This window comes from Thamnophis elegans, chromosome 3 (genome assembly GCF_009769535.1).
Source record: "Thamnophis elegans isolate rThaEle1 chromosome 3, rThaEle1.pri, whole genome shotgun sequence".
NCBI classification, from domain to species: Eukaryota; Metazoa; Chordata; class Lepidosauria; order Squamata; family Colubridae; genus Thamnophis; species Thamnophis elegans.
This window is the reverse complement of record NC_045543.1, coordinates 109,387,324-109,406,207: the sequence shown is the minus strand read 5'-3', so window position 1 is coordinate 109,406,207 and position 18,884 is coordinate 109,387,324. Positions and strand designations below refer to the sequence as shown.

Sequence of the window (18,884 nt, the reverse complement as noted above, 5' to 3'; positions counted from 1 at the left end):
CCAGCGTATTCTATATAGTAGATTGCCCTGTAAGTAAACCCTTCTTTGTATATAGTTTTTAATCCCATAAACCTCCAAAATGGAAGAGAGTCACCATGGTTTACCAAATTATTTGCTTCTGATCTCACTTGCAACACAGTACTTCTTTGTTTTCCATCATGAACCAAACAGGTGGTACTAGTTTCCACAACTTGCAGTTGCTCATCTTTTCTTTTCTCTTTTTTCTCTATATCTTGTTGTCTGGTTGACTTTTTCTTGCCTTCTTTCTTCTCCCAATGATGGCTGACATTTTGTCAGTGAGATTTCAACAATAGCACTATAAAATACAAGGTTTTATTGTGCTGTCTTATAACATGATATTACAATGTGCTTGCACTCATATATAGGAAAGTGATGGTTTCACCACTGTGGCTTCTAAACATTTCCTACAGAATTTCCTATCCCCCAGTAAGTCCTGTTAGTAGATAGCCACCTTGTACTATTTTCAAAGCAATTGCCTATCTGCACCCTATTCAGCAAGATGGAAATGAGTGGAAGGTTTGCCCTTAAATAGCTTGAAATAGATCTATACTAGTCTCCCTTTATTTATTTATCAGCACAAATAAAAAACACATATATAACAAAGGCAACAGTAAAAATATTGGGTTTCTGTCGTGATGGACTCTTGTGACGAGCCGATTGATAGATGATGGAAGCAGTTAGCTTCCTCCCATAATTGGGGCTTACCAGGGGTTGTGACTCTAAAGATATATATATATATATATATATATATATATATATATATATATATATATATATATATATATATATATATATATATATATACATACACACATACATACATACATACATACATACATACATACATACATACATATATATATATATATATATATATATATATATATATATATATCCCTTTATTTATTTATCAGCACAAATGCAACATAGATATAGATATAGATATATTCACAGGTTTAGGTATGCTGGTCTTGTTGTATTTGGGTCTTTTCCCGTGTAAGATTGAGATTTTCTTGGCAATGTTTCGGCGAGGTGTCACTCGAGTGACACCTCGCCGAAACATTGCCAAGACAATCTCAATCTTACACAGGAAAAGACCCGGATACAACAGCCCAAAGAAAGGGGAAACATGTAGGAAATGTTTCAGAAGGGATCCTTCCTAGTTTACTGAGAGTAGAAAGAAAGGAGGGAGAAATACTTTTAGTCTTGCAACCTTCTGTTAATGTAATCTTACAATAAAGACAATATTGGTATTTCTGGTTTCTTGTCTAGACTATTTCAAAGGGCAATGGGCACTGCCTATTCAAAGGGCAATGAACAAAGACAGAATAAATTCCCTCATAGAAAAATGGCACTAGTTGCAAAATAGGATATGAATGTTGTTCTGTAGATTAAGGTTGGGGGAGAGTTCAAAATAATGTGTGCTAGGGAAAATATCAGGATTCCTACAAGTTCTACTCAGTGGTTATTCTTTGAGAAAAGAAAACAGACATGTATTGCACAATACACACATACCTTACAATATAGATAGAATAAAATAAGAGTCAGGATATGAAAGCGCAATGCAGAACCATTCATAAAATACCTCTGCAGAAATTTCCTAATCCAAATATACCAGCACAATTTGTTTTGGAAATTTTCTTCAGATTCTTCAACTATTGTCTGGATTGGGGTAGTTTCTTACATGGGTGAGGTCAGTCAGTCAATAGATGCAGTCTTGTCTGGATGAAATTCAAAAGAACAATGAGGGAATGGATTTTTTTCCATTGTCCTTTTAAAGTCCATCAGAAAGGTTGACAGTTTAGTGGTTCAAATACCTACTGCTGCATAATGGAGTGAGCTCCCATTACATGGCCCAGTTTCTGCCAACCTAGCAGTTCAAAAGCATGTAAAAATGCATGTAAAAAAATAGGGACCACTTTGGTGAGAAGGTAACAGTGTTCCGTGCACCTTTGGCATTTAGTAATGTCGGCCACATGACCACAGAGATGTCTTTGGACAACACTGGCTCTTCGGCTTTGAAACATAGATGACCACCATCCCTAGAGTCGGGAACAACTAGCACATATGTATGAGGGGAACCTTTACCTTTAAAGTCCACCTCTCTCACTTCTTCCCCCTAAGAATAGTTCCGTTGCTGACTGATTCTTCAGAACTGATTTTCTTGGACTACAATGGTCTTTGTTCCTTCTCTAGATCATAAATTTCAGTTTTCATTGCTTTTATCTCTTTTGTGTCTGAACCTTTCGATAGAATAGAGGTAGTCCTTGACCTATGACCACAATTGAGCCCAAAATTTCCATTGTTAAGCAAGTCAATTATTAACTGAGTTTTGCCCCATTTTACGTCCTTTCTCACTACAGTTGTTAAGTGAATCACTGCAGTTGTTAAGTTAGTAACACAGTTGTAATATGAATCTGGCTTGTCAAAAGGTCACAAAAGCTGATACATGACACCAGGATGCTGTAACAAATAAATATGAGTCAATTGCCAAGCATCTCCATTGTGTCGTGTGACCAGAGGGATGCTGCAATGGTCATGTGGAAAATGGTCATAAGTCACTTTTTTCACTGCTGTTTTAACTTTGAACAGTCATTAAACAAACTGTTGTTAATCAACTAACTAACTGTATTTTCCCCATCTATTATATACATGGTAATTGGGCACTTCAAAGTTGATACTCAGTTTGATTTTAACAGATTCTACACCAGTGGTTCCCAACCTGGGACCCACGCACCACAGGGGGGCAATTTGATTTTTAATGGGGCAATTTGAACCTTATTTAAACCAAGTTAAGGGGCATTTAGACTTTCTTCACATGAGTAGAGTTCACTTTTTGACTAAAGTAAGAATTATATGTCGCAGGGGGGCAGGGGTGGTTTCCAGCTAGCTTTACTGCTGGTTTGCTAGTGTGTGTGCTTTGCGCGTGTGCGCAGTTCACTTAAAATTATTCTGTGCATGCGCAGAACTCAAAAAAAGATGGCAGCGGTGACGGTAGCGACCAGGGAACCAGTTCGGGGGCTTGGCAGGCTTGGGTCGCTGCCGGTTCCAGCGACCCAGGCTGTCATACCACGACCAGTTTGGCTGAACTGGGCCAAGCGGTAAGAATGCACCACTGCAGGGGATGGGCATCAGGATTTTACAGATGCTTAGGTGGGGCAAGGCCAAAAAAGGGTTGGGAACCACTGCTCTATACTGAACGTATGGAAATAAGCAGTGCATTGCTAAATCAGACCCCTGGCCTCTCTCATCCAGCAATCTGTCCCCACAGCAGCCAACCAGTAAACCCAGAGGCCTCACAGCATATAACCTTCTTAGGCAGTCACACTACCATTAAGCCATTGATCCCCCAACTTTGATGAACTGATCCTAACATAATGGATTGTGTAGGTGAGCATTTGCTGGCCAGATGCCCTTCCTGATGCCTACATGGAGCTCGCAGCATTGTAATGACTTCTATAATTTTTCAATATTTATTAATTACTGTTTATTGTCACTACCCATTGCTTTTTATTGTTTTTTAACAATATTTTTAGCACGCACACACACACACACACACACACACACAATATGTATGTGTATATAGATGTGCGCACACACACATACTGTATTCATGCACACTTTGTCCCTGCAACCTGTCTTGCAGGTTTGGATCCTGTGAATATTTTCTAAATCAAGTGAATTTTTTAACTTAATTTGACAGTCTTGGCAAAAGGTTCTGGGAGGTTTAGCCATCCTGCAGGATTGCTTACTGCCTGCTGAATTTTGGCTCAAGGTTCTGCCCAATCTTATGTTCTTCTCATGCAATGAGGTTTAGGAGAAAAATATTGCAGGAATAGGTCAACATAATTGGCTTTCTTTTCCATGGAAAAATAATAAGTCCCTTTTGGGTCCATTGCCTGCCAAGAAGATATAAAGAGGAATAATGTGATGAGGGCTGCATGCTTGATGTTTGCATCTGCTTCATGTTAGTGCCCAGATGCCACATCTTTTCCAAGCAATTCCTATAAGCCGTTTTTTTTTTAAAGAATGTGTTTTTCTATAGCAAAAGATATTTCAGGCTCCTCATAGTGATTTAGGATTTCATTTCTTGTTCTCACTTATTACTATGTTGGCAGACTCTGATAGATGTCTTTGATATTATAGTTTTAATAATTAGTCTTTTCAACACATGAGAAAGGCATAACCCTGAAAAGCAACTATCTGTTTCTGTGTTTCTTGGCATCTTAGGTATTCTTCTAAAAATTCAAGCCTGTAATCTTACAAAGTCATTCTCAATGGGGATAACTGTAGGCTAGATAACCAATGATTTGATTCACCATATAGTAGTGTGAATCATTGTGCATTTTTGAAAAAATGCTTTGCAATAGCAGTTGCTTCTATAAACACAGAAATTATTTTTCAAATATGAACAATATTGCTTTCAGTCTCACTCCTTTTCACATGTACACTATCATCTCTCTTATCTATCAGCTCTATCCTATCTATCTATCCATCATCTATTCATCTGTCTGTCTATCTATTATCTGTCTGTCTGTCTGTCTTTCTGTCTGTCTCTCGTCTATCGTTTTATCTATTGTCTATTTATGAAAGTGTATCTTTAATGATATTGTTTCTTCATTAGTACCTTATTTTAGAAACTATAAAATAAACTAAATTGGCCTTATTTCTTTTTGTTTTATCTGGTTTCATGTTTCCTTACCTACAGTATCTATGAAAAAATAAACTAGACCGCATGGTTCATTTATGATGTGATTTAATAAGCTATCTTTTACATACATTCTACAGAGATGTATAACTTGCAAACACTTAGTAAAAAGCACTTATTTTTCTTAGTTCTTTTAATTTTAATTCAGAGGATTCCATGTAAGAAGCAATTTAAAGCAACACTGCACATGCTGTTATTAAATAATCTACACAACCCAAAATAGTTTCAAGTCCCAGAAGAAAATTACAAGCACATGACAAAATTAGAGAGGTAATAAATGAAAGCTTAACTAGTTCCTAATTTCCAGTAAAAGATAAGATTCACATTGGTCCATGATTCTACCCTTCCCCATTTTTAAAAGCATATGTGTTTGTTGCTCTGCAGCAAAAGCTATGAACATACGAAGTGACATAAATCTTAGAAAACACCATACGAGTCTCCTAGGAACTGATTTGCAACTAGAATGTTATGCAAATTGTTTTCTAGGTTTTCTTCTATCATAGTCCAATCCTATGATCCAGGAACTTATGACTCCAAGGATCATAAGTCTGGCTGAATTCCCTTTTCCAAGATTGAAGATGAGCTTCTGATCTTAGATACGATCATTAAAAATAGGCTTTTTGTGAGATGAAGAAAGTCCAGAAGGACCCAAAAGAGGATAGGATAGGAATATGGAGCTTCTTTTCTTCCACCGTTCCCAGTCCAACTGTCAGGCTCACTGGGTAGTTTCTCAACATATTTCAGTATCTTTCATAATATGACAAGTTATTTTGTAAGATGTTTTGCTGAAGTGAAGCTGTATTATTTCCACAATAGGCTCATCTACACAATTTAAAAAGTGAAAAACTCTCCTCTTAAAACTTGTATTATATAAATCTGTGTTCACTTTGATTGATCACTACATTGTTTTCAAGTGCTTTTAGATCTACCATGGTTGCTTGTTGGAAACATTTCTACCCTGTTTTCCATTTAAAAAAAGGAAAAACCTTTTCTCTAGATTTTTTTTTAAAGCCTGCCCAGGCTTTAATATTAATCTGTGAATGGCCTGTATACAACCCACGGCAATTGCAATATAATTGGGGAAAGGAGTAAAATTGGTTGAAACTGATAAATGTTTGCAAAAGAAACAACTTGGGCTCTAGAAATTTTGAAGAATTTGTAATTAGTGAATTGCAGGAAAGAGCATGTAAAGATAAATGGGAGAAATATAGTAATTAAATCAGAAGATAATCTTCTTAGGATCTTCTTAGGAAACATAGTGGAGCTTGCAAGGAAAGAATTGGGGCCTAATGGTTCCTGTTGTACGAAGCTATTATTTCATCTTCAGTCGTCAGGTTGTAGCTCCTACAATTACTGAAAGGAGTAAAGGAGAAGTATTCAGGTTCAGAATACTAAATAACATTATAAAGTAGTTTATTCTTAAGTGTACCCTGGGTATTTTTTTTTAGAGACAGAGAAACCTATTTTCCTTTTCTGGTTATATGATATTTTCCCCAGCCCATAGGATTTATCACAGATAATAGGTAGACCTTCATGCACACATTATCAAAATGTTTCTTCAGTACCATGCAATGGCTATGGATATTTTGACTCATGCAAAATTAGTAAATATTCCCTGACCATATTTCTATCCAGAATGAACTGGATGCATCAATCAATTCTTTATCATTACCAGGCAAAATGAATGTCCATTTTTCAGAGAAGATTGAGTTTAGTTGTTGTGCCTTTTCTTGCTCATCTGTTATCTTTTTTTGCCATTTTCACTGATCATCTATATAGTTGGTTTGAGCATAGCTAAATAACGCTTCGTATTTTTCCTAGTATCCATCATTAACCATAGATTACTCTGCACTTTAGTTTTTCTGCCATCATGTCTTCAAATCTAGATTACTCTTCTATCATTTTCGTCATAGACGTTTGGAGGGAGGGCTGTAATAAACCTAATAAATCATCATGATCATTATCATTTGGACCGAAAAACTGCTAAGTCTTCTTCCTACCCTTCACTGTGCCTCCAAAAGATCTGAATATATAAATTGCTGCTTCTAACAGCTTTTTAAATGACTTGTAGTCAGAAGTGAATAATGAACTTTTCAATTTTACAGATAAAAGTTATACAGGGGATTATAGCAAAATGCCCCTGAAGTATATTTGCATAGTAAGTCCATTACTATGTAAAATATATTTCAATGCAAATAAGTACAAAAATGCATTCTGAGAGTTTTTGTAAAAATCACAATCTATAAAGAAATGAACAATTTAGTACAATATTTTATTATAGATCTTAATAGTCCCTTTACAAATAATGTTTACTGTTTATTGTTTTCTACTTCTTGATGCTATTTTAATTATTTTAATTGTTCCTTCAGTTCATTTAATTAAAAATATCCAGGATGTTTTCTCATAATTTGGAACACTATTCTAGGAAAAGGACAAAGTTTGGAATGCTTAAAAGGATTTGGAATATGAGAATCAGTGTTGTAACATGCCATTGTTTTTTTTTTCCAGTTATGAAAGCTCTCGGTGAACTACAATGATATGATGTACATGTGAGGAAATGTGATTCCGTTGTTGCTCCACTGCTAAATTGGAAACCAGGTTTCATAGTAAGGGATCTTTTGCATCCATGCATGCTCACTAGTTTAGGGATCTGCACCAAGTTCTAAACTGGACAAGGGCTCAGTGAGGCCAGTGGATGGAAGTATCTGGCCAGCTGAAATGGGTGACTCAGAAAAAGCAAAGTCCCTCATCCCAACTGTCCCTCATGATTAACTTCTTTAACATATGAATTGACATTTACCTGGAGCACAACTGACTGATAGTGCAAATGCTGCAGTGGTAAGTTCTTAATGGTTCAAACCAGTTCAGCTGAACCAGTAGTGGTTTGGTGGCCTGGGTCACTGGAACCGGCAGCAACCCAAGCCTGCCACACTCCCAAACTAGTTCTCTGGGCAGCGCTTGTGGTGTCATCATCTTGTTCTATGCATGCACAATTTTATTGCACTGCGCATGCATGCACAGCGCACATCAAGTGTGCACCGTGCATATAGCGAGCACACATGGCCATGAGCGAACCAGCAATAGAGGCTGCCAGAACCCACTCCTGAAACGCTGTGAAAGGAAAAATAAACTGCTTTTTTCACCTCCTCATCGTCAAAATGACAAGGAAGAGAAGAAACAATGGTTGTACCAAGGAGGGCCTATATGCTGTATCAATTGTGTCTGTTGTGTCCCCAAGGATAAAGCTATTAAGAAGCTTGTCAACCAAAGTATTGCAGAAGCAGCTGCAGTCTGAGATATCTCCGAAATGAGTGTCTTTGATTCCTACATGCTACCCAAACTCTATGTAAAGCTTCACTATTGTATTAGCTGTGCTATCCACAGCAAGATGGTGAGGAACCGATCCCGTGAGGCCTGGAAGGACCACACTCATTTTCAGTTTAGACCAGCAGGTGCTCTATCACCTAAGCCTATGTAAGGAGATGTTTGAAAAGATGTCAAGTCCAAATATTGAGTCAATAAATACACTAATTAAAGCACAATGTAACATTCATACTACCGTACTACTAGAGCTTATTTTCACTCTCCTGGAGCAAGAGGATTCTTATCAACAGAGAATCCCATGTAAAAGCAATTAGCAGATCACCTATGTCCACAGAACAAGGGGGCCATAGGAAGCAGATGATACTACTCTCCCCACTTGTGCTTCAGTGTAGATGAGGTCATTACTCTTTGATTGCTAGACTTAGAATTTAAACCCTACAATTGATTAACTGGCATCTGGTAACAAGGCTTGCTATTACCTATACTATTGATAGTCCTTGATGTCCACAATTGGGATGACAATTTTGATTCCTAAGCAAAGGGTTATTAAAGAAGTCATGCCTGAGTTTATTGCCCTTTTTGTTATGGTTATTAAGTGAATCCCTGCAGTTGTTAAGTTAATCACATGGTCATTAAGCAAATCCAGTTTCTGTTATTCACTTTGCTTCTCAAAAGCCAGCCAGGAAATCTCAATTGGTGATCACGTGGCCCTGGGATGCTGTAATCATTGTAAATACATGCTAGTTGCCAAGCACCCAAATTTTGATCACATGATTGTGGGGATGCTGCAATGGTCAAAAGTAACTTGTTTTAGTGTCATTGTAACTTCGAACGGTTGCTAAACAAATGGTTGTAACACAAGGACTACTTTATGCATATTTCAATATTTTAATTTCTTGAACGCTCTTGGTTCTTATTGTCAAGTTCTCATTTAATAAGAAGTAAAAATTATTTCTGCACTTTCATGAATTTGGAGGCATGATTTTTCTTGAATGGGTCTTAGCTTCCCTGTAACTCTTTAAAAAATGCAGCCAAAAGTGAACCTCGCCCAAAACCTTCTGTACTTGTCAGCTGAGTGGCTTTCCAACAAGATACCGTGTTCCTTAATAATGACTTTCAAAACTAATAAGAGAAGTGCTGTAAATCCTTTTAACCTGACACATAAGCCACTCAAAATTGATTTTGAGCAGAACACATTTCCTATCTGTGTAAATGTAAATTAAACATAACAATACATTATCCCTGGAGGTTGGCATGATCAGAAAACAGGAATCATGGAATGTACTTTAATGTATTGCAACAGAATCTTAACAGCCTGTCTCTATTTCAACTTATGTCTAATCTGATCAGGGCTGAGGTATTTCAAGTTTCTTTCTCTCGCTTTCTATTTTCCCAGAACTCATCTCTTTTCTTTTTTTAATGGCTCAGTCCTCCTCTTCCCTGAGTGAAGCACACATTCTACCACACTACACGAATACTAATGTTGGCCACATGAATAAGAAAACAATATCCATATATACACATCCATCCATAGAAACCAAGAATAGTACTTTCAATAGACCAGCAATTCAAACACGATTCCTTGCCCAAGAGTGTCATAAGAGCCGAGGTAGCACAGGTAGCCGAGGTTAGAGTGCAGTACTGTAGGCTACTTCAGCTGACTGCTAGCTGCAATTCGTCAATTCAAATCTCACCAAGCTCAAGGTTGACTTAGCCTTCCATCCTTCCAAGGTGGGTAAAATGAGGATCCAGATTGTTGGGGGGCATATGCTGACTCTGTAAACCGCTTAGAGAAGGCTGTAAAAGCACTATGAGGCGGTATATAAGTCTACATGCTATTGCTATAACAACATTCTAGTCCTTCTGGCTTGACGGATAAGACAATCAACTTTCTGAAGCCAAAAGGAAAGGGGGCCAGTCTAAGGTGAGGTTTCAGAGAAGGATACCACAACTGTAAAAGCATTTATTAAAACCTTTGTGTGCGAAATCAACAGACTATAATTGGTACATGAACAAATTATTTTCAGATGATGATTTTCAAGATCCAGGATCATCTAAACAAAACCTAGGTAAATACTGTTGTCTAGAGGCTCTAAAAAGCATCCAAGATCAGAAATGAAGTGTTATCCAGCCACCCTCCCTCCTTTTGCACAGTTCCTGAATGCTTGGACAGTTTGCAACAGACAAAGATAAAGTAAGATCTCTTACTTGATAAACACTTCATTATAGCTCATTTGTCAGAAAATGCCTTAGGTGGTATGGGGAATATCATTTGTTTGTGCATTTCAGCAAAGATCTCATCACATCAGTCATTTTAATTAGTAGATTAGAACTCCCATCTGCCACACTGTTATTTAAATAATCCAGCAGATAAATGAGAAGCTACTACACTCTTAGGTGGATGCAGAAATTGTGTTTATAATTTTTAAAACAAACCTTAATTTACAGGAGCAACTTCATAGGAAATTAAAGCAAATTGTAACCAGACATATTATATATATGAAAGAATACCTTAATGGCAGTCTGAAATGTATGTAATGTATGAAAGAATACCTTAATGGCAGTCATCATTGGAAAAACCATAGCAGTATATCCAAAACAGGTGGAAATATTTTGTTTTGAATCCAAGACAAAAGCATCACTATATGGAGCCTTATCAGACCATTTCAGGCCAACCTCAGCTTGGCAGAGCAAAAATACTTTGGGCAGTCTAGTTTCTGCATGGATTGAATAGAGCAGAGCTGCTGAGTACTGCCCTTTCACTCCTTCCTCTCTACCATTTTATCTTCTCGACACATTCCCCAGCTCACTCAAATCTGCCCAGCCACCATGATTATCCCATAGTGGCATATCTCCCAGAGATCTGTTTATCCCAATTATTGATGGATGGAGGGATATGATTTACATGGTTGCCTTCTCACTTAGTATCTACTCAGAGGTGTCTGCAAACTATGTTACATGTATGCAAAGTCACCGTGAGCATACAAAAAAGGACACACTGAAGTATAACAGCCCTGGACTGTTTTAATCATTTGTTCCTCTTCCAGAGAGGATACCTCAGATTAAACACTACAGTTTTTACGGAAGACAGAAAGATCAATACATGCTCTCTATTAGCCCTTTTGTTTGCCTTAGAAAGGTACTGGCCCTTGATGTTACTTTTGGGAAACAGATGACATCTGCAAGCAGGGAGAGTAATAGAGGTGAGTTCCTCATAAACACTACCCTATATTGTCTGTTTACCTCTTCTTATATCTGCCATGTTGTTATAGAGGCTTTCCCTCCTGAAACTTAAAATGATGTTATCTTGAGATTTCAGGGATGTCTATCTGTACAAGCTGAACGAAAACTGATCAAATTCATTATCTCATAAATCGGGTGTCAAACTCCCGGCCCTCTGGCCGGGTGTGTCACGTGCTGACCAGGCCCACCCCCAGTTTAGCGAAGAGAAAAAAAGTTGTGATACTTCACGTGACGATGACGTGATGACGCGAGTTTGACACCCCTATCATAAATGAACAAAAATGTATCATCAAGATTACCTCTACAAAATACAGCACAGTGCTATGCACACACATCAGTGCTGTTTGTTGTAATATAATCTGAAGGCACAGATGGATACATGTCTTGTACTAGTCTAAGACTGTATTAAACTCTCTCAGAAGGAAGAGAGCCCAACAGCTGCTAACGTCCAAATGTACCTCTACTATGTTACATGCTAATCATTTTCAAGTGTACTTTAAAGTTCCTTAGCATCAAGGCAAGTAGTTCATTGTTGTATCAGTTCTTCTGCTTAGATTTAGTTGGATTTTAAGGCATTTTTTAAATTTGATTATGCTACACTGAGCAACAAAGGAACTATACAAATATATACAGAGGGATTAAAGGATCACCACCACTTCTAAACTGTTGAGCTTTGTGTTTGTTAACAAAAATAGAAATAATCGAATGACAATTTCTAAATAGCAGGATGCATTTTCAAAAATAAAATATTTTGTTTAGTGTCATTAGAATCAAAGTCTCTATAAAGAGTTCAAGGACGATATGGGTAGCAATAGCAATAGCAGTTAGACTTATATACCACTTCATAGGGCTTTCAGCCCTCCCTAAGCGGTTTACAGAGTCAGCATATTGCCCCCACAGTCTGGATCCTCATTTCACCCACCTCGGAAGGATGGAAGGCTGAGTCAACCTTGAGCCGGTGAGATTAGAACCGCTGAATTGCAGATAACAGTCAGCTGAAGTACTGCACTCTAACCACTGTGCCACCTCGGCTTTATTGTCGGGTAATGCTGACAATAAAAATAGACCACAGCATAGTTGAAGTTTAATTGTTTTTGCCCTTTTACTGGATGGAAAATATGATGGACTGTTGTAAACAAAAGAGGTCACAGCTTTTACTTAAATTCAGAAAACACAAATTGCAAAAAAAAAAAATGAGATGAAGAGTGTCTGATGCTTCATTCAATGCACACACACACACACACACACACACACACACCAGAGGTGGGTTACTGCTGGTTCAGCCCAGATCAGGCGAACCAGTAATAGTGGTGATGGGAGGCTCTGCTCACCTGCCCGGACGCTTCTGCGTATGTGTGCAGGAGCGCGCCTGAACCAGTAGTAAAAAAATTAGCAAACTCCCCCTTCTCTCTCTCTCTTTCACACACACACACACACAAACATACACACACACACACACACACACACTGTCAAATTTTGATGAACTAAAGCTTGTAGAGGCCATTTATGAATGTAAGAGGCCTATGCTCAACTATCCTAACCCTCATGAATGAAGGCAAATATACGTGGCCCAGGATAATATTGCAAGATGCAGTCTGGGTCAGTAGAGAGCAGTTCCCTGAGGATGGGCTCCAACATAAGTCTGAAAGCTCAGAAGACTAAACCAATGACTAATTCAGATTGGATCCTCTCTCAGCCCTCCTAAATTGATTAGGAGTGAGAATTAAATTGGGTAAGCATTTATACCCACCCACAATGTTCCTTAGTTATTTCTCAAATCAATGGCCAAATGAATTGAGATTTGCAGCCTCATGGAACAGACCACTCCCCCATTCTTATTCAACTCCAAAAAGGGACTCTTTTTGGTGCTAAGAAATGGCAAGGTGGCCCAAGAAGGACACTGCCTCCTCCTGAAAGAACACACCGCTTGAGCAAATTTCAGGCATTTCTGCTCCTGACTTTCCCTTCTAGTTCCAGGCTTTTCCCCAGAATCAGCATGGCAGAGTTGCCAATAAAGCATCAACGTTGACAAAGGTGTGGGAGGAAAAAGGAGAAGATACATGTGAAGTATTTTTGGAACTCTGCAAGTACCACTAAATGAGTAAGTGCAACAGCCAAAAGAAATAAGTTTTTTCTTTATTAGCAAATAATAAAGCTTCATCATTGAATCTTAATCAACAAAAGTCCAGGAAAAACGATCAGAAATTATATCAATATTCTACAAGGAAATTAATTTCATATTTCTTTCCTCTCCTTAACACACTCCCTTATCATTTTTCTCTAAAAATACAAAAACAAAATCTTCTTTCCACATCTTATATGCATAAACAAATCTTTAAAACCCCATCATTCAAGCTGAATTCCATTAGGAGCTTTCAAAAATAACATATTAAAAATTGTAATCTTTAAACCCTTCAAATGGTGTCCCAGAAATTAATTTAATAACATCTTCTCTTCATCTCCTCTCAATTGTAATACCATAGTCTATCACTTTGTTTTAAGTGTTTAAAAACTCTTGTTCCTGTATCTTATTAATAAACAAATATTTAAAGCCTCATTATTCAGTACTAGTTGAGAGAAACCCATTAAAAACTTTTTTTAAGTCCTATACATTTTAACCTTGGTTGAATAAACCAACTTTGCAAACTTTATTTCTACTTTTAAAGGTCTTGATATTTATCCTTTACAATAGAAACCCATCTGAGCACATTTCAGAGAAAAGCATTGCCCCCAATCTTTACCAGTATGTTCAACATACAAGTTGACCTTCACATAGGTTCTATTAGCCAACATGACATTAAGCAGCACCAGCTGGAATCTAGCACCATCTAAGGTTCTATGACCTGTAACAAGAGATGTGGACTGAGGGCTGAAGAAATAATTATGGAGCCTGTAACTGTAGGTTTGGATTAGTATGGTTACAGTGAAGCAGAGGTAATATTCCGCAGGTTCTGACCAGTTCTGGAGAATCGGTAGCAGAAATTTTGAGTAGTACAGAGAACGGTAAATACCATCTCTGGATGGCCTCGCCCCCATCTATTCTCTGCCTCCCAAGCCCCAGCTGATCGGGAGGAAATTAGGATTTTTCAGTAACCTTCTCCTGGAGTGGAAAGGAAATGGAGATTTTACAGTAACCTTCCCCCAGAGTGGAGTGGGAATGCAGATTTTTACAGAATCCTTCCCCTGTTGTGCCCACCAAGCCATGCCCATAGAACTAGTAGTGAAAAAATTTGAATCCCACCACTGCAATGAAGGGACAGTAACAAATATTAAAATACAATATTCAAATATTTTTACAGAGTAAATGGTTACCACAATCTGTTCCATTTCCACTGTCCTTCCTGATCTCTTAGTTGTGGTATTAAAGGAAAGAAGGTCCTTCCAAGCACATCTTGGTCTTCCTGACACTAATAGTGGTAAATATAAAGTAAATAAAATTAGGTAATTTTATATGCTTCTTGACAGCCCCGATGAACTTGCAATACTACACTTCATTGTTGTTATAAAAGTCAGGGTGTTAAAAAAGATAAATCAGGCAATTTCCTCATTGCAATGAGGTTGATTTAAGGGGGAGGGCATTCATCTTATCCTATCTGAAAGAAGAAGGTATGGTTGTGCAGTCATGTCTGCATTTTAATCACAGCCACAGCTGTAAGAGCCATTAAAATGCTCAATGTTCTGATGCAGTTAAAAAACAAACAAACAAACAAACCAGCAATGAGTCGAAATAGCTGCCACTTTTATAGTACCAAGAAGGATTGCACTCCTCTGATTTATGTGCTTAGGGTAAGTTGTTGGGAATAGCTGGTTGATGTAGCAATCAATTAATTTCAGGTAATGTGGTAGATATTTTAGACTGTGTAGGTAGAAAGCATGGAAGAAGGGCAGCTGAACCTGCTGTGGGATTTCTTTTCATTACTTTTAAAGCCCTACATGGTATCGGACCTGGGTACTTGAGAGACCACCTCCTGCCAAGTACTTCCCTACGACCAATTAGATCCCACAGATTGGGCTTCCTCCGAATACCATCCGCTAGCCAATGTCAACTGTCGACCACTCACGGGAGGGCCTTCTCTGTGGCTGCCCCAGCCCTTTGGAATGATCTCCCCATGGAGATCCGGACCCTCACCACCCTTCAGGTTTTCCGCAAAGCTATTAAGACCTGGCTATTTCGGCAGGCCTGGGGCTGATGAGTTCCCAGCCCCACTCAAATTTGTTGTGACTGTTGTTTATCTTTTTAACTTGTTTTTGTCTCATTTATTGTTTGCATCCCCCCCCCCCCCGTCATTTTGGTTTGTTCGCCGCCCTGAGTCCCTCGGGAATAGGGCGGCATACAAGTGAAATAAACATTTCCAAACATTTCCAACAGATGATTGCAGTGCAGGGATTTGTTTACTATTTCACGGTTTTGAATGCTTTATTTATTGGCTTTATGGTTATTGTGAGCCATTCAGAGTTGTTTAAATATGGGCGACCATATAATTCTTTTAATTGATTAATTAATTAATGTCCATAAGTTTAATAGGAAGGCGATGCAACTTTAAGAAACAAAAATGAGTACATCCTGGAAAGTGAAAGCATTGGCCTCCAAAAGTCTATTTTCAAACTCAGGAATCAAAAACATACACCAAGACAATAGCAATAGCAGTAGACTTATATACCGCTTCATAGGCCTTCAGGCCTCTCTAAGCGGTTTACAGAGAGTCAGCATATTGCCCCCAACAATCTGGGTCCTCATTTTACCCACCTCGGAAGGATGGAAGGCTGAGTCAACCCTGAGCCGGTGAGATTTGAACCGCTGACCTGCTGATCTGGCAGTAGCCTGCAGTGCTGCATTTAACCACTGCGCCACCTTGGCTCTAAAAGAATTTAAGAGGACAACAACCATTTGTCTGGAATAGAAGAGTCTCCTGCTCAAACAGGGGGTTGGACTAGGAGACTTCCAAGGTCTCTTCCAACTTTGCTATTCTGTATTCTGACTCTGCACTTCCTCATTTTTACTTATATTAGACATTTATGGTCTTTTTTTCATCATTTGACATTCAGGGCTTTTTCATGTGACAAAATATATTCCAATCTAAGATATGTCTTCTTTTTATCACTTATCCTCGGTGTTACTATTTTGGGAAAAGTTATTGTTAGAACTGCACAATTTTACTGTAATATGATAAATTTCTGCAACATATCATTTTCCTTTGTGATTTCATTGTATTTCGAAAATGTTCATGGAGCCTTTGTTGGATGTTACCAAATAAGCTTAAGGATCATCAATGGTTTTCTAAACAGTGTATTGATTCCGGGATTCTATTTTGTATCTGTTCATTAAACCAAAATAAATGAAATAAAATAAAAAATAGAATACAATAAAAACAAACAGTTTAACCATTGATTTGCCATTATTAAAATATTCAGCCTGGTATTTTGTTTTGTTCTTTGTACTAAGGCTGTTTTTATTTCTGTCTGTCTGTCTGTCTGTCCATCCATCCATCCATCTATCCAATTTCTATGGCTGCCTATTGGTATACAAGGACTGCATAATAAAGAACATATGGTCCCTTTTATGACTCTGTATTCCCTTAATTAGGGTTACAGTCAGGGTGACTGGATGGAGCTGAGCATTTACTGGCCAGGTGCCTTTTCTGACGCCATGTGGAGTTTGCAGCAGATTTTTTTTTCTTTCCGCTTTAGGATAGAAACTGCTGCTATCTAGGATTGAACTCTCAATCTTCCAAGTAGGAAGCGAGCATCTTCACCACTAGGCCACCATTCAGGTAAGTTGCTTCTGATGCCTTTGTAGAAAAACAAAATTGTTTCCCACAGTGGTACAATGTTGTGACTTTGGCACTGGGAATTCTTGTTAGCTTGAGAAAATGTCTATCTTTATAGGCTTTTGTGTTCTAAATAGCCTAAACTGGAACATGACTAAAACACAAATTCTGTTGTAAACACTGTGGTATATTTCATATTGCCATTTCTTTGTAACTCCAGGTTTTTCTATCTATTTGCTTTAATGCCAAGTTAGAGGATCTAAAATTCCTTTAGTTTACTAAGAACATATGACACATCCATTAATATTCTTAATAGATTCTTATTTCGCAGTTCATTCACTATAGAGTGACAGTTGTGGATTGAATAAAATGATCTGTTCAGCAGTTCAATCATACCCAAGAAGAATTTTTATGTAAAGTCTTATATGAACTCATTGATCAATTCCTTTCTGTAGACATATGGGTAATAAAGGCCCATTTGCTACAATTTATCTTTAATAAGAACCATATATTTGAAGCCAGGGATCATTTTATGTGTGGGCAAGTTCATTTTCAGGTTTTTGAATGAAACAATAAAAAGCTATCCATCTGGTTTAATTATGTCAGTGCAAGAACTTAACATTCACTTTCTCTTCATAAACGCTACTTAGATTTTAATTCCAGGTGTTCTGCATGAGGTACACTTGAAAATAAAAAAAAATGCATTCGCAATTATTTCAGAGTGACCCATATTAAGAAAGGTCTTGCAAAACAACTAAGAGAAATGCTTCTTATTACTTAATTTTAAACATCAAGTGAATTGTTATGAAGAAAAGGAGAGCTTTTGCACAAGTCTACTTTGTGTTCCAATTGCGCCCTTTCCTTGTACTGGAAGACTTCCAGATGGTTACACATCAGAGGTGGATTGCTCCTGGTTGGGCCCGGATCAGGCGAACCAGTAGTGGTGGCAGTAGGAGGCTCCGCCCACCCACCCGGACGCTTCTGAGCACAAGCAAACTGGTAGCGCCAAGATTTGCAACCCACCTCTGTTACCCATATCCTAGTCATCTCACAACTGGACTACAGGTCCCCATTTAACAATTGTCTTGTTCAGGAAGATGTGAAGTTATGACAATACTGAAAAAGTAACTTTAGTATTGGTCCTCACACTTACGACCATCACAGTGACCAGAGGTCGTTTGATCACCAGATGGCTTCCAAAAAACAGAGTCAAGAGAGAATTGGGCAACAAAAGCACAAGTCACAGTCATGTGATGTCTCATTTAACAACTGTATCATTTAGCACTGGAATTGCTGATCCCAGTTATGGTAATTAAACAAGGACTACCTATATTGCAGTGTGTTCTATATGGGGCAGCTCTTGAACTCCATGCAGAAGCTGCAGCTGATTCCAAATACAGTGGGGCAGGTAATACAGATAGTGCTTGACTTTCAACAGTTAATTTAGTGACCGTTCAAAGTTACAACGGTACTGAAAAAAGTCATTTATGACCACTTTTCACAATTACAACCTTTGCAGCATGCCCATGATCATGTGATCAAAATTCAGATGCTTGGCAAACAGGTTCATGCTCATGACCGTTACTGTGTCCCAAGGTCATATGACAACTCCCCTTTTTATGACCTTATGACAAGCAAAGTCAATGGGGAAGCCAGGTTTATTTAATAACCGTGTTATTAACTTATCAACTGTAGTGATATACTTAACAACTGAGTCAAGAGAGGTTGTAAAATGGGGCAAAACTCAGTTAATAAATATCGCACTTAACTACAGATATTTTGGGCTCAATTGAGGTCGTAAGTCCAGAACTACTTGTAAA

The 18,884-nt window shown here is 38.0% G+C and overlaps 1 pseudogene; it reads left to right on the top strand.

Moving 5' to 3' along the window:
* Window positions 1-5,907: 5,907 nt before the first annotated feature.
* On the top strand, window positions 5,908-8,782 carry LOC116505492 (annotated as a pseudogene).
* The last annotated feature ends 10,102 nt before the right edge of the window (window positions 8,783-18,884 follow it).